At 42.9% G+C, this 23,726-nt stretch overlaps 1 protein-coding gene across 24 annotated transcripts in view; it reads left to right on the forward strand.

Annotated features, from left to right (window-relative positions):
* MAP4 (microtubule associated protein 4) overlaps positions 1-23,726 on the forward strand; it is a 227,692-nt gene that overhangs the window by 1,590 nt on the left and 202,376 nt on the right. The gene's annotated exons all lie outside the window — the stretch shown is intronic.

Genomic DNA, 23,726 nt, shown 5'->3' on the forward strand with positions numbered 1-23,726 from the left:
GTGTGTGTGTGTGTGTGTGTGTGTGTGTGTGTGTGTGTGTTCGCGCGTGCGTGCGTGCGCGCACACGCACTTACCCGCCCATTTCCCTGCTGCTGTGCTTTTGGCAACTGCCTCTGCTCTTTCCCAGGGATGGTTGTGGCATTGCATCAGGGGATATTTGTGCTTGTAATTTGCTCACTCAGCCCAAGAGGAGGGAGAATAGTATGCTGCAGAGATGGAGGGGGGGCGGGGTGCCGTCAGCTTGGCTGAGTAGACAGAGAAATGGGTGTGGTGAGGGAATACAGCTGCTCTAGGCCTGTAGGGTAACACTGCCCAGTCATCAGCGCAAAGAGATTCAAAGAGCACCAGCAGCAGCTATTTTTATAAATCAACCCTGAATCCAAGCTGAGCACATGGATTTAGAGTGAACAGTTGTCATGCTCTATTACAGGCTGGGTGTTTGGTAGACACTATCAGAGTTGCTAAGCAGGAGACTCCCATCTGTACTGTGTAGTGTGTACTTTACTTGCAACTTTTAAACTTTGCTTTTCTCAACTCTATAGATTGGGACATCTCTCTTTAGGCTGATGTCTTTTAAATTGATGTAGTTTGATCATCCGTACTATTTTCAAATGAAATGTTTTCACCTCAAGTTATACTCTTCATTTCAAATTTAGCTGCAAAATAATAAAGCTGTCACTTTTTTAGCACTTACCATCTCCCAGGCACGAGGAAATTGAGACTGATGGGAATAAGAGGTCACACAGATAGTTAAGTGGCTAAAGTGGTATCCAAACCAAGGTCTCTCCAACCCCCACATAGTAGTTCAGAAACTTCAGAATTGTGGTTCACATTGGGATGATTCAAGTGCTTGAGAATTTATTAATGCAAAGTAAACAAACTCACCAGAGACCGACAAACCAGATACCAGTTAATGTATGTTGGATGCATTAAGTGCCATGTGCACAATTGGATTTAATTAATCCACTGACCAGGACACCTCCATTGTTCTGGGCTGCCTAATCAGTAGTAAAAAGGTAGTTGATTATAGAATTGGAAAGGCACTAGATATTCTTAGGGGGTATTAAAAATTTTTATTTTATTTTATTTATTTTATTTTATTTATTTATTTTAAGAGACAGGGTTTCACCATGTTGGTCAGGCTGGCCTCGAACTCCTGACCTCAAGTTCAAGTGATCCACCCTCCTCAGCCTCCCAAAGTGCTGGGATTACAGGTGTGAGCCACCGCACCCAGCCTTATTTATTTTTGAGACAGGGTCTTGCTCTGTTGTCCAGGCTAGGTTGCAGTGGTAGGATCTCAGCTCACTGCAGCCTCTGCCTCCTGGGCTCAAGCAGTTCTCCTGCCTCACCCTCCTGAGTAGTTGGGATTACAGGCATGTGCCACCACACTCAGCTAATTTTGTATTTTTAGTAAAGAGCAGGTTTCACCATGTTGGCTAGGCTGGTCTCGACCTCCTGATCTTAAGTGATATGCCTGCCTTGGCCTTCCAAAGTGCTGGGATTACAGGTGTGAGCTACCACACCTGGCCATTTATTTTTATTTTATTCTGTTTTTTGAGATGAAGCCTCACTTTGTCATTTACACTAGAGTGCGGTGGCATGATCTCAGCTCACTGCAATGTCCACCTCCCGGGTTCAAGCGATTCTCCTGCCTCAGGCCCTGAATAGCTGAGATTACAGGTGCCCACCACCGTACCCCACTAATTTTTGTATTTTTAGCAGAGTCTGGGTTTCACCATGTTGGCCAGGCTGGTCTTGAACTCCTGACCTCAAATGATCCACACATCTCTGCCTCCCAAAGTGCTGGGATTACAGGAACCAGCCATCTTGCCTGGCCTTAGGGGATATTTTAATCAAGTAGCAAAAGTCTGGTGAATTTCCCTTTTCCCCTATGTAAAAACACACATACAATGCTGGGGGATGTCTTAACACATTTTCCTACTCTGTGTTACTTGTTTTTTAAGTTGTCTCTTCATATATTCATCATTCTAGCATTTCTTTGTTAAAATTCTCAAATATACAAATAAATTTGTATTACAGTAATTTTCCATTGTTCCTTGACAGTGAAGGAAGCACCTGGATTTTTTTATATATAGGTGGCTTAGCTTTAGTCAGAGAGTTGGTTCTTCCTGATCTCATACTATCTTGTTATTTTCCTAATCTTGTTTCTGAATTTGGTGATCCATCCTTTGGCTCTGTAAACTTTTGCTCTTGGCAGTTAAAATTTTTGGAATCACTTTTTTTTTTAATTAATGATTTTTTAAAGATTAATGAGTAGTTGCTATATAGGTTTTAGATATTCTTAAGATGTGAGAAAATCTGAGAGGAACATTTCGACCCAGTGGAAGGCATCTTGGCAGTTCATTTATTTAGTCAATTTGAAAAGGAAACCAAGTAAATATCACTGATTTCACTTTGTCTTTCTGAACAGCACTTTAAGAACCAGGTTAGGGGCCGGGCGCGGTGGCTCAAGCCTGTAATCCCAGCACTTTGGGAGGCCGAGGCGGGTGGATCACGAGGTCAAGAGATCGAGACCATCCTGGTCAACATGGTGAAACCCCGTCTCTACTAAAAATACAAAAATTAGCTGGGTGTGGTGGCGCGTGCCTGTAGTCCCAGCTACTCGGGAGGCTGAGGCAGGAGAATTGCCTGAACCCAGGAGGTGGGGGTTGCAGTGAGCCGAGATCGCGCCATTGCACTCCAGCCTGGGCAACAAGAGCGAAACTCCGTCTCAAAAAAAAAAAGAACCAGGTTATTGTAGACTTAGTGCTAGGAGTGAGTGAGTTGAGGAGAATTAAGGCTTTTTTTTTTTTTTGAGTCAGAATTATGCTCTATCGCTAAGTCTGGAGTGCAGTGCTGAGATCTTGGCTCACCACAGCCTCCGCCTCAGGGGTTCAAGTGATTCTCCTGCCTCAGCCTCCCGAGTAGCTGGGACTACAGGTGTGTGCCACCACACCCAGCTAATTTTTTGTATTTTTAGTAGAGGCAAGGTTTCACCATGTTAGCCAGGATGGTCTCGATCTCCGGGCCTCATGATTTACTCACCTTGGCCTCCCAGAGTGCTGGGATTACAGGTAAGAGCCACCGAGGTGACAGTTTAGGTTAAGAAGGGGGATCCTAGGGTTCAGTGGCTCATGCCTGTAATTCCAGCACTTTGGGAGCCTGAGATGGAGGATTGCTTGAGGCCAGAAGTTTGACACCTGCCTGGATAACATAGTGAGACCCTGTCTCTATTAAAAAAAAAAAAAAAAAAAAAAAGAATGGGAGTGGTGGCTCACACTTGTAATCCCAGCACTTTGGGAGGCCAACATGGGTAGATCACCTGAGGTCAGGAGTTTGAGGCCAGCCTTGGCAACATGGTGAAACCCTGTCTCTAATAAAATACAAAAATTAACTGAGTTTGGTGGTGGGTGCCTGTAATTCCAATTACTTGGGAGGCTGAGGCAGGAGAATTGTTTGAACCCAGGAGGCGGAGGTTGCAGTGAGCTGAGATGGAGTCACTGCACTTCAGCCTCAGCCTGGGGGACAGAGCGAGACTTCCTCTCAAAAAAAAAGTTAATCTTATTATTATAAACATATTTTATTAGTTTGCATATAGTTAGATATCTTTAAAAAATCTGTAACTTTCCTCACTTTTTTTTAAGGCCAGTCAAATTTAGCAGTGGGGGGTTGTATACCAACTTTAGTGACACTAATGTTAATAAGTCCTGATAACCCACTACCATTGGACCAGCCCCTCACTTCTTTTCATATGGAAAATAGTTTAAAACTCATTTTAAATAATTTTAGATTTACAGAAGTTGTAAAGATAGTACAGAATTTCTTTATACATTCTATATTCATTCATGCTTCTCTTAGTGTTAACTTTTTATATAACATGATACCCTTATCAAAATTAAGAAATTAACATTAGTATAAGATTATTGACTTAACTGGAATTTCCTCTGATTTTCCTGTATTTTCCACTGATGTCCTTTTCCTGTTACAGGATCCAATCCAGGATACCACATTGCATTTAGATGTCATGTTTCTTTAGTTTCTTCCAATATGTGATAGTTTCTTAATCTCTCCTTCCCTATCTTTCCTTGACACCTTTGAAGATGAATGGTCATGTAGTTGTAGAATGGTCCTCAGTTTGGGTTTTCTGATGTTTTCTCATGATTAGCCTGAGGCTATGCATTTTGGGGAAGAATATCATAGAGGTGGTCTACGCTTCTTGTCCCGTCCTATCTGGGGTACCTGATACCATGACTCATAACCAATTATTATTATTATTTATTATTTTTTTTTTATTTCTTTTAGGCATTTGGGAATGATTTTTTTTTGAGACAAAGTCTTGCTCTGTTGGCCAGGCTGAAGAGCAGTGGCACAATCTTGGCACATGGCAACCTCTGCCTACCTGGATCAAGTGATTCTTGTGCCTTAGCCTCCCGAGTAGCTGGGACTACAGGCATGCTCCACCATGCCTGACTAATTTTTGTATTTTAAGTAAAGGTGGGGTTTTGCCATGTTGCCCAGGCTCGTCTTGAACTCCTGGCCTCAAGCAGTCCACTCACCTGCCTCATCCTCCGAAAATGCTAGGATTGCAGGCTCGAGCCACTGTGCCTTGTTAACTTTGATAACTTGATTAAGGTGATGTTCTGTACTGTAAAGTGACTGTTTTTCTGCTTTTTGATTTTACTTGTTAGAAACTAGAAATGAGTCACCAAGTCATATTCAGACTCCAGGGGAAGGGAATTAAGCTCCATCCCCTGAAGGAAGGAGTATCAGAGAATTTGTGGTTATGTTAAAATTGCCAAAGTAATTAGTAAATATCTTGGGGAAGATAACTGTGAGGTTATACAGAGATCTGATTTCTCTTTTAAAGTTTCATCTACTTATTTTAGCATTCATTAGTGAATCTTGCCTGCGGCAGCATTGATTGTTATTCTATTGGTTTTCTATTTTTCTTCCTACTTTTATGATTTGGAATCCTTTTGTAAGGAAGATTTATGCCTCCCCCCATTTATGTATTAAATCATTTATATCAATATGGACTCATGATTTTTTTTTCTTTGCTTATAATCCAGTTCTATATTTTGTTGCTCAAGTTATTCCAGCTTTGGCCATTTTAACGTTGGCACCTATGTTCTTTTGAAATCCCCTTCCTTACCTTTGTTTGCCTCTTAGCACTTTTGTACTTTCTCGCACTGTAAGATGCTCCAGTCTCATCTTATGCTTTCCCTGCCCCAACCCTAAAATCAGCCATTTCTCCAATGTGTCCTGGTTCCTTCTGTTGGAGAAAAGTATTTAGAAACCAATATCTGGCTTCTAAATGAGCTTGGCATACTCATCACTGCCGGGGTATCACTGCTTCTAGGTCCTCTCAGGGGATAGTTAGGAAATAAAATGTGTATTTACTGGCCCCTGTGTACACACATATCTATGTTTATACTTCTGTATCTATCTGTATATAAATACAAACGTGACTTTATACTGATGTCTCTGATGCTAGTCCAGCACTACAGAGTTCGTTCGAGATTCTCTTCCTTGCTTAACTTCTTTTTTTTTTTTGAGTCGGAGTTTCGCTCTTGTTACCCAGGCTGGAGTGCAATGGCGTGATCTCGGCTCACCGCAACCTCCGCCTCCTGGGTTCAGGCAATTCTCCTGCCTCAGCCTCCTGAGCAGCTGGGATTACAGGCACGCGCCACCATGCCCAGCTAATTTTTTGTATTTTAAGTAGAGACGGGGTTTCACCATGTTGACCAGGATGGTCTCGATCTCTTGACCTCATGATCCACCCGCCTTGGCCTCCCAAAGTGCTGGGATTACAGGTGTGAGCCACCGCGCCCGGCCGCTTAACTTCTTTCTCTGACAGAAATTTGGCTGATTTAATGAGTAAGACATTGCTTATTTTTTTTTTTAACTCTAGTATATATATGAAGTAAAAAATAGTTTTAATTGTCATATAAAGTAAATTTCCAAAGCATTTTACAGTGGTTAACTAGTTTAAATTATACTCCTGTAATACTGGTATTTTCTTTTCTTTTCTTTTCTTTTTCACCCACATTCTTTATGGAAGTCCTAGAAAATACTGGTGTTTTAAATTACTGCTTTTCAACTCAGGTGGAAAGACGAAGTCATTTACCTTTGGCCAAACAGGAAGGGAGTGATTTTATCTGGAATCGATGATTTAATTTAATTTAATTTAATTTTTATCCTTTTTTTTTTTTTTTTTTCCTTTTTGTGGAGAACAGGGTCTCGTTATATTGCCCAGGCAGGTCTCAAACTCCTGGGCTCAAGCTATCCTCCTGCCTCTGCCTCCCTAAGAGCTGGGATTACAGGTGTGAGCCCGGCTATTTTATTTTTTTTTAAGAGACAGAGTCTTGCCATGTTGCTCAGGCTGGTCTTGAACTCCTGACCTCAAGCAATCCTCCTACCTCAGCTGCCCAAAGTGCTGGGATTATAGGTGTAAGCCACTGTGCCTGGCTTAATGACCTATTCTCACTCCCAGTGATATACTTGACCCTAAGGAAGGCAGTCTTTTCATCTTGACTAAGAAATCAACATTTGTCTTCTTGATGGTATTGTTCCTTTTAATTAAAAAAGTTCCTGGTATTTCGCTTCTAAAACATTAGCTGGGCATGGGGGGGCGTTCCTGTAATCCCAGCTACTCAGGAGTGCAATGGCGCGATCTCGGCTCACCGCAACCTCCGCCTCCTGGGTTCAGGCAATTCTCCTGCCTCAGCCTCCTGAGTAGCTGGGATTACAGGCACGCACCACCATGCCCAGCTAATTTTTTGTATTTTTAGTAGAGACGGGGTTTCACCATGTTGACCAGGATGGTCTCGATCTCTTGACCTCGTGATCCACCCGCCTCGGCCTCCCAAAGTGCTGGGATTACAGGCTTGAGCCACCGCGCCAGGCCTGGTATTTCGCTTTTTTAAGAAAAATATCTTTGGCAGTATTGAGAGCAAGAACATTCTTTCTCTAGACTTCTTCCTCTTCAAATCATAGAAGAGATTTAGAGATAATCTAGACAAATGTTTTACGTAATAGGTGATTTCCTCCAGTTCTCTATGCAGGTATTTCCAAAGGTACCTGGTTCCTATCAATTCCAGGTTTGCAGATTTGTCATAAAAGATTTTCCTGATAATGATTGTAGATCTGCCTCCCTGCAGTTTCTCTTCAGTGGTCCTAATTTTTCTGTCTATAATTATTTCCTGTAGCTCTAATCTCAAATTTGCACCTATTCAATGACAGTTATTTTGTCTCACTTTTTTCTTTTCCACACTACTGGCTTTCCCCCCAGCCACCTCTTGTGAAATGTGCTTTCTAAATGTTTACTATTGTCAGAAGACAAACTTAATAGATTTTTTTTTTTTTTTTTAAGATGAGAGTCTTGCTTGCCCAGGCTGGAGTACAGTGGTGTGGTGTCAACTCACTGCAACCTCTGCCTCGCAGGTTCAGGTAATCCTCCTGACTCAGCCTCCCAAGTAGTTGGGAGTATGGGCATGCACCACCATGCCCCAGCTAATTTTTATATTTTTAGTAGAGACGGGGTTTTGCCATGTTGGCCAGGCTGGTCTCGAACTCCTGACCTCAAGTGATTTGCCTGCCTTGGCCTCCCAAAGTGGTGGGATTATAGGCGTGAGCTACCGGGCCGGCCTTAGCTCCTTAGCTGTCCCTTTCATCATAACCTGTCTGGGATTCGGAAGCCAAGGTTTGAGATTTTTGAATTTGAGATACTCAGCATATAATTTATTTGGGTTAGCCTTGTTTTCTCTTTTAGGAATAGAAATCCACTAGTAGGACTCAGGAGAGCTCTCAGTCATTTTCTTATTTTGAAATAACATTTTTATTGAAATAATTTGAATTTAGGCAGTGAGTATGTTGCTTTGGGTGACAAGTAAGTGATTTCTGAGTTTAGGAAGGATTGGGAGCAGATAAAGTGGGGGATAAGGCAGATTTACAGGCTTAGTTCTCTACATATCAGCTCAAGTTTTACCTTTAGAAGGTAATTCATGGGCACTTTCTACCCTAATCTGGGTCAAGTACTCTTTTTTTGTGTTTTCCCCAATATATGACTTTGGGCATATGTCATTCCACATATAAAAAAAATTTATACATAATTCACATGTCATGAAACTCACCATTTTAAGAGCATAGTTTGGGGTAGGCATGGTAGCTCATGCTTGTAATCCCAGCACTTTGGGATGCTGAGGTGGAAAGACTGCTTGAGCCTAGGAGTTCGAGAGCAGCATGGGCAACATAGCATGGCAACCCTGTCTCTACCAGAAAAAAAAGAAAATTAGTCAGGCATGGTGGTGCAAACCTGTAGTCCTATACTCTTGGGAGGCTGAGGTGCGAGAATCATTCACTTGACCCCAAGAATTTGAGGTTATAGTGAGCCATGATCGTGCACTCTATTCTGGGCTACGGAGCAAAAGCCTATCAAAACAAAACAAAATCATAGAATTTAGTGGTTTTTGGTGAATTCACAATATTGTGCAACTACCATCATTATCTAAGTCCAGAACATTTTCATTACCCGAAAAAGAAACCTCATACCCATTAGCAGTCCCTTCCATTCCCTTCATTTATGCAGCCCGTGGCAACCACTAATTACCTTCCTGTCTCTATTCTGGACATTCCATATAAATGGACTCATACAATAAATGGCCTTTTTGTGTTTGACGTCTTTCATTTAGCATAATGCTTTTGGGTTTATCCATGTTGTAGCATGTGTCATTTCATTTTTATGGCTGAATAATATTACATTGCATGGATATACTGCATTTTGTTTATCCATTCATCCATTGATGAACATTTGGGTTGCACTTTTTAGCTATTATGAATAGTGCTCTGTGAAGATTCAGATATGTTTTTGTATGGACATAGGTTTTCATTTCTGTTTAAGTACCTAGAGTAGAATTGCTTGGTTATATGGTAATTATGTTTAACCTTTTAAAAAATTATTTATGGCCAGACATGGTGGCTTAAACCTATAATCCTAGCACTTTGGGAGGCTGAGGAGTATGGATTGCTTGAGCCCAGCAATTCAAGACTGGGCTGGGGCAACATGGTGAGACCTTGTCTCTATAAAAAAAAATTCAAGGCTGGGCATGGTGACTCATGCTTGTAATCCCAGCACTTTGAGAGGCAGGTGGGCAGATCACCTGAGGTTGGGAGTTCGAGACCAGCCTGACCAACATGGAGAAACCCCATCTCTACTAAAAATAAAAAATTAGCTGGGTGTGGTGGCGCATGCCTGCAATCCCAGCTACTCGGGAGGCTGAGACAGGAGAATTGCCTGAACCCAGGAGGTAGAGGTTGCGGTGAGCCGAGATCGCTCTATTGCACTCCAGCCTGGGCAACAAGAGTGAAACTCTGTCTCAAAAAAGAAAAGAAAAACATTTAGAACCTGAAAATTATTTTTTTCTTTTTCTTTCTTTCTTTTTTTTTTTTTTTTGAGACAAGGTCTTGCTCAGATTGGAGTGCAGTGGTGCGATCATGCATGGTTCACTGCAGCCTTGACCTCCAGGGCTCAGGTGATTCTACTATCTCAGCCTCCTGGGTAGCTGGCATTATAGTTTTGTGCCGCCATACCTAGGTAATTAAAAAATTTTTTTTAAATTAGAGATGGGGTCTCCTTATGTTGCCCAGGCTAGTCTTGAACTCCTGGGCTGAAGCAATCCTCTTGCCTTATCCTCCCAAAGTTCTGGGATTACAGGTATGAGCCACCATGCCTGGCCGATAGTATCTTTTGAAACACAAAAGTTTTAAATTTTGATGAAGTCTGGTTTATCTAGTTTTTCCTTGGTTGCTTGTGCTATAGGTGTCACATTTAAGAAACTGTTGCCTAATTTAAGATGATAAAGATTTCTATATTATGTTTCTTTTTTATTTGTTTCATGACAGGTTCTCTCTCTGTTTTCTAGGCAGGAGTACAGTGGTATGATCCCTTCTCACTGCAGCCCCCACCTCTCAGGCTCAGGCTATCCTCCCACCTCAGCCTCCTGAGTAGCTAAGACTACAGGTGTGCACCATGAATGCTTGGCTAATTTTTGTTTATTTTTTGTAGAGATGAGGTTTTACCGTGTTGTCCAGGCTGATCTTGAACTCCTTGGTTCAAGTGATCCATTTGTCTTGGGCTTCCCAAATGCTGGGATTATAGGTATAATTTATGTTTCTTTGAATAATTTTATAGTTTTAGCTGTTACATTTAGGTTTTTTATCAATTTCAAAGAAATTTTTATACATGATGTATGAGGTAGGAGTCCAAAATCTTTTTCTTTCTTTTCTTTTTTTTTTTTTTTTAAGACGGAGTTTCACTCTTTTTACCCAGGCTGGAGTGCAATGGCGCGATCTCGGCTCACCGCAACCTCCACCTCCTGGGTTCAGGCAGTTCTCCTGCCTCAACCTCCTGAGTAGCTGGGATTACAGGCACGCGCCACCATGCCCAGCTAATATTTTGTATTTTTAGTAGAGACGGGGTTTCACCATGCTGACCAGGATGGTCTCGATCTCTTGACCTCGTGATCCACCCGCCTCGGCCTCCCAGAGTGCTGGGATTACAGGCTTGAGCCACCGTGCCCGGCAATCTTTTTCTTTTTTAAAAATTTTTTGAGCAGGGGTTTCCCTCTTGTTGCCCAGGCTGGAGTGCAATGGCACGATCTCAGCTCCCTACAACCTCGCCTCCCAGGTTCAAGCAAGTCTCCTGCCTCAGCCTCCCAAGTAGCTGGGACTACAGGCACCTGCCACTATGCCCGGATAAGTTTTGTATTTTTAGTAGAGATGGGGTTTCACCATGTTGGCCAGACTGGTCTTCAACTCTTGACTTTTTCTTTTTTTTTTTTTTTTTGAGACGGAGTTTCACTCTTGTTACCCAGGCTGGAGTGCAATGGCGCGATCTCAGCTCACCGCAACCCCCGCCTCCTGGGTTCAGGCAATTCTCCTGCCTCAGCCTCCTGAGTAGCTGGGATTACAGGCACGTGCCACCATGCCCAGCTGATTTTTTGTAGTTTTAGTAGAGACGGGGTTTCACCGTGTTGACCAGGATGGTCTCGATCTCTTGACCTCGTGATTCACCCGCCTCGGCCTCCCAAAGTGCTGGAATTGCAGGCGTGAGCCACCACGCCCGGCCAACTCTTGACCTTTTCATCTGCCTTCTTCGGCCTCCCAAAGTGCTGGGATTACAGGCGTGAGCCACTGTACCCCGCCTGGACTTTCTATTCTGTTCCATTGGTGTACATCTATGCCATTACCACCATTCTTTCTTTCCTTTCCCCCCCCCATTTATCTGCATAAATATGCTGTCTTGATTAATGTACTTTTGTAAAAAGTTTTGAAATTAGGAAGTGTGAGTTTTCTAACTTTGTTCTTTTCAAGATTGTTTTGGCTATTCTGGATCCTTGGCATTTCCATATGAGTTTTAGGATCAACTTGGCAACTTCTGCAGAAAAGGCAGTTGAAATTTTGATAGGGAATGCATTGAATCTATAGATCAATTTAGAGAGTGCTGTCATCTTTTTTTTTTTTTTTTTTAAAGACAGGGTTTCACCATGTTGGTCAGGCTGGTCTTGAACTCCTGACCTCAGGTAATCCGCCTGCCTTGGCCTCCAAAGTGCTTGGATTAGGGGCCGGGTGCGGTGGCTTGCGCCTGTAATCCCAGCACTTTGGGAGGCTGAGGCGGGTGGATCACGAGGTCAAGAGATTGAGACCATCCTGGTCAACATAGTGAAACCCCGTCTCTACTAAAAATACAAAAAATTAGCTGGGCATGGTGGCGCGTGCCTGTAATCCCAGCTACTCAGGAGGCTGAGGCAGAAGAATTGCCTGAACCCAGGAGGTGGAGGTTGCGATGAGCCGAGATCGCGCCATTGCACTCCAGCCTGGGTAACAAGAGTGAAACTCCATCTCAAAAAAAAAAAAAAAAAAAGTGCTTGGATTATAGGCGTGAGCCACTGCACCCGGCTGACAAATGCTACCATCTTAACAATGTTAGATCTTCCACTTCATGCACATGGGATACCTTTCCATTTGTTTATGTCTTTAATTTCTTTCAATAATATTTTGTAGGCTGAATGTGTTGGTGGCTCACACCTATAATCCCAGCACTTTGAGAGGTGGAGGTGAGAGAATTGCTTGAGCCTAGGAGTGTGCAAACCACCACACCCAGCCTGGCCAACATATTGAGACCCCGTTTCTACACAGACACACAAAATTAGCTGGGTGTGGTGGCTTGCACCCTTAGCCGTAGCCACTCATCAGGTTGAGGGTGAGGTGGGAGGATCCCTTAAGCCCAGGAAGTTGATCTGTGATCCTGCCATTGCAGTCCAACTTGGGCAGCAGAGCAAGACTGTTTCAAACACACACACACACACACACACACACACACTTTATAGTTTTTAGTGCACAAGTCTTGTACTTTGATTAAATTTATTCCTGAGTATTTTATTCCTTTTGATGCTATTGAAAATTGAATTATTTTCTTATTTCATTTTGTGTTGTTGATTGCTGGTATGTAGAAATATAACATTTTTATAGATTTGATATTCTGTGGCCCTGCTGAACTTGTTTACTAGTGCTAATTGTGCGTGTGTGTGTATATATGTGTGTATTCCTTTGGATTTCTATATTGTTTTAAGATTGTTATTTTTTGAGATGGAGTCTTGCTCTGTCGTGTGATCTCTGCTCACTGCAACATCTGCCTCCCAGGTTCAAGTGAATCTCCTCCCTCAGCCTCTTAAGTAGATGGGATTATAGGTACGTGCCACTCCACCAGCTAATTTTTGTATTTTTAGTAGAGATGGTTTTGTTGTTGTTGTTTTTTTTCCCCACTTTTTTCTTCCTTCTCGGTCACATAGAGTTGGGGTTTTACCATGCCAGGCTGGTCTCCAACTCCTGACCTTAAGTGATCCACCAGCCTCAACCTCCCAAAGTGCTGGGATTACAGGTGTGAGCCCCTGCAATTAAATTAAATTAAATATATCTTGCCACTGAACTGAATCCGTTTAAGTCAGAGACTGTCCTTCAGTTCTTGTTTCTCTTTCTCTACTGGCAGATGTATGTTCAATTTACGCTGCAGTCAGGTGCTATAGTAGTAGGACTTAGGGGAGCATAATGCCACTGATTACTTGGAAAATGGCACAGAAGGGAAGTGGGATATTGTAAAACTGTTTTACGTATTATAAAATGCTTCCTGAGGTCCAGGAAAGGCAATTCACACGTTTGTCTCTGCTTTTCTATACCTCTTACCCCTAATTATCCTTTGTTTCTGGAACTCAGAATACTAAGGATCCCATGAACTTAGGTGTCTAAGAATAGGAGCATTAATTTGATTTTATGTATTATTTCCCTAGGAAAATGTGTTCTGGCCTCATTAACAAAACAGTTTTTTCATGAATTAATTAATTAATTAATTTATTTATTTATTTTTTTGAGATGGAGTCTCACTCTTGCCCAGGCTGGAGTGCAGTGGCAAGATCTCGGCTCAGTGCAACCTCTGCCTCCTGGGTTCAAGTGATTCTCCTGTCTCACCTGCCTCACCGACTAGCTGGGACTGCAGGCATGTGCCACCATGCCCAGCTAATTTTTGTATTTTTTGTAGGAATGGGGTTTCGCCATGTTGGCCAGACTGGTCTTGTACTCCTGGCCTCAATTGATCCACCCACCTCAGACTCCTAACATTCTGGAATTACAGGTGTGAGCCAACGTGCCCAGCCAGATTTATTATTATTATTATTAATTTTGAGACAGAGTTTTGCTCTTTTGCCCAGACTGGAGTGAAGTGGCATGATATTGGCTCACTGCAACCTCCGCCTCCTGGGTTCAAGAGATTCTACTGCCTCAGCCTCCTGAGTAGCTGGGAGCTGGGATTATAGGTGCCCACCACCATGCCTGGTTAATTTTTGTATTTTTAATAGAGACTGGATTTCACCATGTTGGCCAGGCTGATCTCAAACTCCTGACCTTAGGCAATCCATCTGCCTCTGCCTCCCAAAGTATTGGGCTTAGAGGTGTGAGTCACTGCCCAGCCTCATGAATTTATTTATTTTTACTTTTTTGAGACTGAGTCTAACTCTGTCGCCAGGCTGGAGTGAAGTGGCACGATCTTCGCTCACTGCAACCTCTGCCTCCTTGGTTCAAACAATTCTCCTGCTTCAGCCTCGTGAGTATCTTGGACTATGGGCACACACCACCACAGCCCACTAACAAGGTTTCACGACATTAGCCTAGCCAATCTCGAGCTCCTGACCTCTAGTGATCCACTTGCCTTGGCTTCCCAAAGTCCTGGGGTTACAGACGTGAGCCACTGCTCCTGTCCACTTTTTTCATGAATTTAGAAGTATTTACGGTAATGATTGGCTATGTTCATTGTTAATTCTGTGTTCAGATTTTTTTTCTTTTTTTTTTTTAGATGGATGTCTCACTCCATTGCCCAGGCTCTGGAGTGTGGTTTGGCATCATGGCTCACAGCATCCTTGGCCTTCTGGTTTCAGGTGATCCTCCCAACTTCAGCCTCCTGAGTATCTGGGACTACAGGCGTGCACCACCACACCTGGCTAATTTTTTGGGTATTTTTTGTAGAGACAGGGTTTTACCATGTTGCCCAGGCTGATCTCGAACTCCTGAGCTCAAGCAATCTGCCCATCTTGGCCTCTCAAAGTTCTGGGATTACAGGTGTGAGCCATTGTGCCTTGCCTTCAGATCTTTTCTTGAGTAAATTCAAGCTTATTTTTTTTTTCCCTCTTATTCACTAAGTTACAGAGACATAGGGGTAACAAACCATTTGCGGTTAAAGGGCAGTATCTGACCCGTTTGTTATCTTTCTGTCTGTTTTGATTACCAGACATGGAGAAATGCTTTTTTTTTTTTATTTTAAGATGGCACCCTGGTTGCCCAGTGCAATCGCGCAATCTTGGCTCACTGCAGCCTCCGCCTCTCAGGTTCAAGTGCTCCTTCTGCCTCAGCCTTCTGAGTAGCTGGTACAGGTATCCGCCACCATGCCCGGCCAATTTTTGTATTTTTAGTAGAGGCAGGGTTTCTGCCTGCCTTGTGAGCCACCGCGCCTAGCCTTTTTTTTTTTTTTTTTTTTTTTTGGAGATGGAGTTTTGCTCTTGTTGCTCAGGCTGGAGAGCAATGGCTCGATCTTGGCTCACTGCAACCCCTGCCTCCCTGGTTCAAGCGATTCTCCTGCCTCAGCCTCCCAAGTAGCTAGGATTACAGGCACATGCCACCACACCCGGCTAGTTTTTGTATTTTTAGTAGAGATGGGGTTTCATCATATTGGTTAGGCTGGTCTCAAACTCCTGACCTCAGGTGATCCGCCCACCTCAGCCTCCCAAAGTATTGGGATTACAAGCATGAGCCACTGCACCTGGCCCAGAAATGCCTTTTAAAAGCACACTGTACTTCAAAGAGGGATAGTTCCCCTTTATTTCATTTCATTTTTTTTTTTTTTTTTTTTGGAGACAAGGTCTCACTCTGTTAACCAGGTTGGAGTACAGTGGTGTGATCATGGCTCCCTGTACCCTCTACTTCCCAGGCTCAAGTAATCCTCCCCACTCAGCCTACCAAGTACATGGACTACAGGCATTCACCACCACACCTGGCTAATTTTTTGCTTTTTTTTTTTTTTTCTGTAGAGATGAGATCTCACTGTGTTTCACAGGCTGGTCTCTAACCCCTGGCCTTTAGTGGTCATCCTGCCTCTGCCTCCCAAAGTGCTGGGATTACAGGTGTGAGTCACCACACCTGGCCCACAATTCCCTTTTAATCAAAAAATATTAAATTTTTTTTTAAAAAGAATGGATTATCTCGTGGGTCCACACTGCCAGCCTTTTCTAACACACACACACACACACACACACACACACACACACACACACACACACACACACAGAGGGGGAGAGAGAGAGAGAGAGAGAGAGAGAGAGAGAGAATAGGGCCAGGTGCAGTGGCTTATACCTGTAATCCCAGCACTTTGGATACCAAAGATGGGAGGATTGCTTGAGGCCAGGAGTTCAAGACCAGCCTCAGCAACATAGTGAGACCCCATTTGTACAAAAAGTAAAAAATTTTAAAAAACAAATGCAACAGGTAAAGAAGATGAAATTACTGAAAAGAAAGCAGAAAAGGCCGGGAGTAAAATTAAAATTGAAGAAGATAGGGATGAAGAAAAAGTAGTAATGGTGGAAGAAGAGGTCTCGTGGAGAAGAAGAAGGATAAAAAAAAACATGGTGGCTCACACTTGTAATCCCAGCACTTTGGGAAGCTGAGGTGGGAGGATCACTTGGGGTCAGGAGTTCAAAACAAGCCTGGTTAAGTAGCACCTAAGGAGAAAAGAGAGAGACAGAGAGAGACACCATCCCAGTCAACATAGCAAGACCCCATCTCTTTAACTTTTTTTAAAAAAAGTTAAAAAAATTAGCTGGCCATGGTGGTGTCTGTAGTTCCAGCTACCCAGCAGGCTAAGGCAGGAGGCTTACTTGAGCCTAGGAATTTGAGTGATCACGGTGAGCTGCAATCATGCCATTACATTCTAGCCTGGCCGATGGAGTGAGACCCTATCTCAGAAAAAGAACTTGCAAAAATGGAACCTACTAAATTGGTTGAGTACTAAAGCAATTGGCACCAGGGACTGGTTTTTGTGGAAGACAATTTTTCCATGAATGGGGGTGGGCATTAGATTATCTTATGGAGCACACAACCTATATCCTTTGCATGGACAGTTCACAGTAGGGTTGGTGCCCCTATGAGATCTAACCCTGCACTGATTTGACAGGAGGGGAACTCAGGTGGTAATTTTCACTCACCTGCTGCTCACCTCCTGCTGTGTGGCCCAGTTCCTAACAGGCCATGGACTGGTACTGGTCCACAGCCCAGGGGTTGGGGATCCCTCTTTAAATAATGTCTAGATTACTTACATTGCTCAATACAGTGTAAATGCCATGTAAATAGTTATGCTATATTATTTTTTTATTTGTATTTTTTAATTGTTGGTTTTCTTCTTTTGTTTTTTCTTTTTCTTTCTCTTTTTATTGTTGTATTGTTATTTTTTCTTTTAGGGTATTTTCAACCCAAGGTTGGTTGAATCTGAGGTTGGTCGAATTTGAATCTGAGATTGGGCCATGCACGGTGGCTCATGGCTGTAATCCCAGCACTTTGGGAGGCCTAGGTGGGAGGATCATCTGAGGCCAGGAGTTCAAGACCAGCCTGGCCAACATAGTGAGACTTCATCTCTACAAATAATCTTAAAATTAAAAAAGACCAGGCGAGGTGGCTCATGTCCGTAATCCTAGTACTTTGGGAGGCCCAGGTGGGCAGATCACTTGAGATCGGGAGTTCGAGAAAATTAGCCAGGAGTGGTATCACATGCCTGTAATCCCAGCTACTCAGGAGGTTGAGGCACAAGAATCACTTGAACCCAGGAAGCAGAGGTTGCAGTGAGCCAAGATCTTGCCACTGCACTCTAGCCTGGGAGGCAGAGTGAAACTGTGTCCCCTCAAAAAAATTAAATTAAAAAAAATATATGTGATGGTTCCATCCAAGGATATGGAACCTGTGGCTTTGGAGGGCTAACTGTATATCAAAGACCTGGCAACTGGAAGAGGGATTAGATTTAGTATTTTTTGTTGCTTTGACAAAAGAACTAGGACCATCAAGTAGACGTTAAAGAGAAGAATGGAATGTAACTTTCTTATAAGATAGTGAGTTTGTTCATGTTAAAGTTAAGATACTGAGTTTAACTTATCTTAAAACAGAGCCTGGGTATTTAGAGATACTGAGGAGGTAGTTTAGTTGAATGAGCTTTAATGTTTTTGTAAATAATGGTTCTTAACTTTATTGAGTATATATCCCTTTGAGAATCTAACCAACAGCAAAGATGCTGTCCCCTGAAAACTTCTACGTATGTAATGTATAGGTATATTTTTTCTCTCATCCTTGAAAACTACTTTTTTGGGGGCATAGTATTGTATGTTTACTTTTATTTTCTTTCAGTTTATTGAATTTATCATTTTTTTTTTTTTTTTTTTGAGACGGAGTTTCACTCATGTTACCCAGGCTGGAGTGCAATGGCGCGATCTCGGCTCACCGCAACCTCCGCCTCCTGGGTTCAGGCAATTCTCCTGCCTCAGCCTCCTGAGTAGCTGGGATTACAGGCACGCACCACCATGCCCAGCTAATTTTTTGTATTTTTAGTAGAGACGGGGTTTCACCATGTTGACCAGGATGGTCTCGATCTCTTGACCTTGTGATCCACCCGCCTCGGCCTCCCAAAGTGCTGGGATTACAGGCTTGAGCCACCGCGCCTGGCCTTGAATTTATCATTTCTTTTTTTTTTTTTCCTTTTCGTAGAGATGGGATGTCACTATGTTGCCCATGCTTGTCTTGAACTCCTGGACTCAAGCAGCCCTCCCACTTCAGCCTTCCAAAGTGCTGGGATTAAGGCGTGAGCCACCCTCCCAGCCTTGAACTTATTCTGTTATCTTCTGGCTTACATTGTTGCTTGAGAAGTTAGCCTTGGTGTTAATATTTGTCAGGTATCCTGTGGCATCACTAGTTTTTGATTTCTTCAAACTGCATGAATTGACTATCATTGGCTTACCCAGATTATGAGAAACTAAGATGCCAGTGCATACAGGGATGCCTCTGTGACTGTGATTTCTCAGGAATTTTTTACTCCTTTGATTTTTCTCAACACCAAGGCAGGCTTCTGTATAGTCTGCTAGGGATAGTGAAAAATTTGGGGCTTGGTTTAGATTGGACAGGTATATGGTTGGGTGTCTTCTTTATAAGGTTTAACTTTGGGATGGCCCAGAGCCTTGATTTCTGTCCCCCTTGCCTTATGTGGCCTTTGAATCGAAAGCTTTAGATTAGGGCTTCACAGATTTTAGTGTGCATACAAATCACATGATCTTGTTATAAGGCAGATTCTATTCTGAAGGTTTAGTATGGGACCCAAGATTTTGCATTTCTGATCTGTTAAGGTGATGCTAATCCTATTGGTCTACAGATGACACTTTAAGTTGCAAGGAGTTAGATTGTTATGTTTGAGATGTGAGTGGTATTAGTAATGTTAGTGATGGTTACAGAGGTTTTAACAGTAGTATATAAAGAATGAAAGGCCGGGCGCGGTGGCTCAAGCCTGTAATCCCAGCACTTTGGGAGGCTGAGGTGGGTGGATCACAAGGTCAAGAGATCAAGACCATCCTGGTCAACATGGTGAAACCCCGTCTCTACTAAAACTACAAAAAATTAGCTGGGCATGGTGGCGCGTGCCTGTAGTCCCAGCTACTCAGGAGGCTGAGGCAGGAGAATTGCCTGAACTCAGGAGGCGGAGGTTGCGGTGAGCCGAGATCGCGCCATTGCACTCCAGCCTGGGAAAAAAAAAAAAAACTCCCTCTCAAAAAAAAAAAAAAAAAAAAAAAAAAAAGAATGAAGATAATTCCATTGTGCAGAGGTTTTTTTTTTTTAAGCTAATAGACTTTTTGTTTGTTTGTTTTTAAAGAGACAGAGTCTTTTTTGTTGCCCAAGCTGGAGTGCAGTGACACGATCATAACTCACTGCAACCTGGAACTCCTGGGTTCAAGCAATCCTTCTGCCTCAGCCTCTGTAGTAGATGGGACTGCAGGTTCACACTACCAAGCCTGGCCATTTTTTTTTCTTTTTTTGTAGAGATGAGTACTTTCTATATGGTGGAGCTGAAAGTTTTCCATTGCCTAGTGATGCAGTGCTTGGCATAACACATTAGTTTTTCTGTCTTTAGATATGTTTAGATACACAGATACTTACTATTGTGTTACAACTGCCTATAGTATTCAGTAGTTACATGCTGTACAGGTTTGTAGCCTACGACCAACAGATTATACCATATAACCTAGATGTGTAGTAGGCAATACCATCTAGGTTTGTATAAGTACACTGTATGATGTTCACACAACAATGAAATCACCTAACACATTTCTTAGAATGTATTCCCCTAACGTGATGCTTGACTGTTTAATTGTAACCACCCAATGAGTTCACGTTACCTGCTGTCTTGATAGCTGAGTTATCAAGATAGGAGAATTGCACTAGAGAAAGAGTAATTCATACAGAGCCAGCTGTGCAGGAGACCGGAATTTTATTATTACTTAAGTCAGTCTTTCCAAGAATTTGTGAATTGGAGTTTTTAAGGATAATTTTGTGAGTAGGGAACCGGTGAGTCAGGAATTCTGATTGGTTGGGTTGGAGGTGAAATCATAGGTAGTTGAAGCTGTCCTCATGTGCTGAGTCAGTTCCTGGGTGGGGGCCACAAGACAAGATGAGCCAGTTTATTGATCTGGGTAGTGCCAGCTAATCCATCGATTATAGGATCTGCAAAATATCTCAAGCACGATCTTAGGTTTTAAAATAATGATGTAGGTCGGGCGTGGTGGCTCAGGCCTGTAATCCAAGTACTTTGGAGGCCAAGGCGGGCGGATCACCAGAGGTCGGGAGTTCAGGACCAGCCTGACCAACATGGTGAAACCCCGTCTTTATTAAAAAAAAAAAAAAAGTATAAAAGAAAAAATAAAATAAAATAATGATGTTATCCCTGGGAGTAATTTGGAGGAGGTTTAGAATCTTGCAGCCTCTAGCTGCATGACTCCTAAACCATAATTTCTAATCTTGTTAGAATTTATTAGTCCTGCAAAGGCAGTCTAGTTGCCAGGCAGGAAGGGGGTTTACCTAAACTGTAAACTAAGTTCCTCCCAAACAAAGTTAGTTCGGCCTAAGCCTAGGAATGAACAAGGACAACTTGGAGGTTAGAAGCAAGATGGAGTTGGTTAGATCAGCTCTCATTCACTGTAATAATTGTCTGTTATAATTTTTGCAAGGGTGGTTTCATAGTGATGTGTATACAGAATAGTTTCACTGCCCTAAAAATCCCCTGTACTCCACCTATTTATCCCTACTTCTTCCCTTCAACTACTGTAACCACTAATATTTTTCTGTCTTCATAGTTTTGTCTTTTCAGAATGTCATATAGTTAGAATTATACAGTATATAGCCTTTCAGATTGGCCTTTTTTCACCTAGCAATATGCATTTGCGGTTTCTCAATGTCTTTTTGTGGCTGGATGGCTCTTTTTTTTTTTTTTTTATTGCAGAATAGTATTCCTTTGTCTGGGTGCGCTACAATTTGCTTATATGTTCACCTACTGAAGGCATCCTGGTTGGTTTCAAGCTTTGCCAATTATGAATAAAGTTACTGTAAATGTTCACCTGCAGGTTTTTCGTTGAACATGAGTTTTAATCTTTGGGTAAATACCAAGGAGTGCTGTTGCTAGATTGTGTGGTGAGAGAGTATGTTTAGTTTTGTAAGAACCTCCCAAACTGTAGTATACCTGTTTTTTTTTAAAGACACAGGGTCTCGCTATGTTCTTCAGGCTGGACTCAACTCCTGGGCTCAAGCAGTCCTCTTGCTTTAGCCTCCTGAGCAGCTGGGACTATAGGTGAGTTCCAGCTCACCTGGCTGGTGGTACCATTTTGCATTTCCACTAGCAATGAATGAGGCTTCCTATTTGTTTGACATACTTGTCAGCATTTGGTGTTGTGTTTTAGATTTTGGCCATTCTCAACCTTCCTGGTTCAAGCAATTCTCCTGCCTCAGCCTCCTGAGTAGCTAGGACTACAGGCGTGCACCACCAAGCCGGATAATTTTTTGTATCCTAGTAGAGATGAGGTTTCACCATGTTGCCCCTAGGGTGGTCTCGAACTCCTAAGCTCAGGCAATCCACCTGCCTCGGCCTCCCGAAGTGCTAGGATTACAGGCATGAGCCACTGTGCCCGGCCCCAGAGTTGAATTTTCAGATAATTAAGACTTCATATGTTCATATGGGCCGTAAAGGATCAAAGTAAATGTGGCTTGCCATTATTCTAATGTTGCTATCCTGAATGTTTTTTTGGAGATAAAGTCTCGCTGTGTCGCCCAGGCTGGATTGCAATGGTGTAATCTTGGCTCACTGCAACCTCCGCATCCCAGGTTAAAGCGATTCTCCTGCCTTAGCCTCCTGAGCAGCTAGGACTACAGGCGTGTGCTACCACGCCGGGCTGATTTTTTGTGTTTTTAGTAGAGATGACGTTTCGATGTGTTAGCCAGGATGGTCTCAATCCCTGGACCTCATGATCCGCCTGCGTAGGCCTCCCAAAGTTCTGATATTACAGGCGTGAGCTGCTGTGCCTGGCCTGAGTGGGTCTTTTTTGTTTTTGTTTTTTTTTGAGTTGGAGTGTCACTCTGTTGCCCAAGCTGGAGAGCAGTGACGCGATCTCGGCTCGCTGTAACCTCCGCTTCCCAGGCTCAGGCGATTCTCATGCCTCAGCCTGTCAAGTGTCTGGGACTACAGGTGCATGCCATCATGCCTGGCTAATTTTTTGTATTTTAGTAGAAACAGGGTTTCACCATGTTGCCCGGGATGGTCTCTAACTCCTCAGCTCAGGCCATTACAGGCATGAGCCATTGTACCTGGCCCAGAATTGAGTTTTTATTATTATCTGTTCAGTTCATGTAGTTTTGGCTGTTAATTCTGTACTTGAATTATTCAATCACAAAATCTTTTTGTTGACTGCTGACTCACCTTTCACTTCCATTACTTAATGATGAAGGCTGTTTAAAATAATATTGTAAGGCCGGGCATGGTGGCTCATGCCTGTAATCCCAGCACTTTGGGAGGCTGAGGCAAGTGGAGCACCTGAAGTCAGGAGTTCAAGACCAGCCTGGCCAACATGGCAAAACCCTGGCTCTACTAAAAATACAAATATTAGCCAGTGTGGTGGCAGGCACCTGTAATCCCAGCTACTCAGGAGGCTAAGGCGGGGAGAATAGCTTAAACCTGGGAGGCGGAGGTTGCAGTGAGCCAAGATCACACCATTGTACTCCAGCCTGGGTGACAGAGTGAGACTCTGTCTCAAAAGTAAGTAAGTAAATAAATAAATAGATAAAATAATGTTGTAGCTAAATTTTCAAATGAGGTAATAATGAGGTTTATGCAGGAAAAGATAATTGTTTTTATTGGTTTCAGAAAACCAACAAAACCAAAGCAACAATAAAGATCCCTGTATATATTTTTTTCTTTAATTAATGAATTACTTGGGTCTTTCTGATAAAATAAGACTTTGTTACTGAATGACAGTTTTGTCAAATGAAAAGGACTGTGTGAATGATGGAGATAATCACCAGTTCTGATAGTTACTCTAAAAGATATTATGTTCAATACGTAATCCTCTTCAGTCAGACCTAGTGAAAATCAGACATACCAATTAAACTTGGACAAGTAGAATAAGGTATTTGGCTTTAAAAAAAACTTTGCAAGTGGGTGGATATGTGTAGTATTTATGTGTGCTTCCTGGTTTCTAAAGAATCTCTGCCATATGCTAATTTTTAAATTACATGCATGGTACTTTTTAAGCGCCACAGGCAGGCTAGGCTGGCTGTTCCTTCCTTCCTTCCTTCCTTCCTTCCTCCCTTCCTCCCTTCTCTCCCTTCCCTCCCTTCCCTCCCTTCCCTCCCTTCCCCCCTTCCTTCCTTCCCCCTTCCCCCCTTTTCCCCCTTCCTTCCTGCCTTCCTGCCTTCCTGCCTGCCTGCCTGCCTGCCTGCCTGCCTTCCTTCCTCCCTTCCTCCCTTCCTCCCTTCTCTCCCTTCTCTCCCTTCTCTCCCTTCTCTCCCTTCCCTCCCTTCCCCCCTTCCCCCTTCCCCCCTTCCCTCCTTCCCCCTTCCCC

The sequence above is a fragment of the Sapajus apella genome, unplaced genomic scaffold (assembly GCF_009761245.1).
Source record: "Sapajus apella isolate SASKATOON/1434 unplaced genomic scaffold, GSC_monkey_1.0 scaffold38, whole genome shotgun sequence".
Taxonomy (NCBI): Eukaryota; Metazoa; Chordata; class Mammalia; order Primates; family Cebidae; genus Sapajus; species Sapajus apella.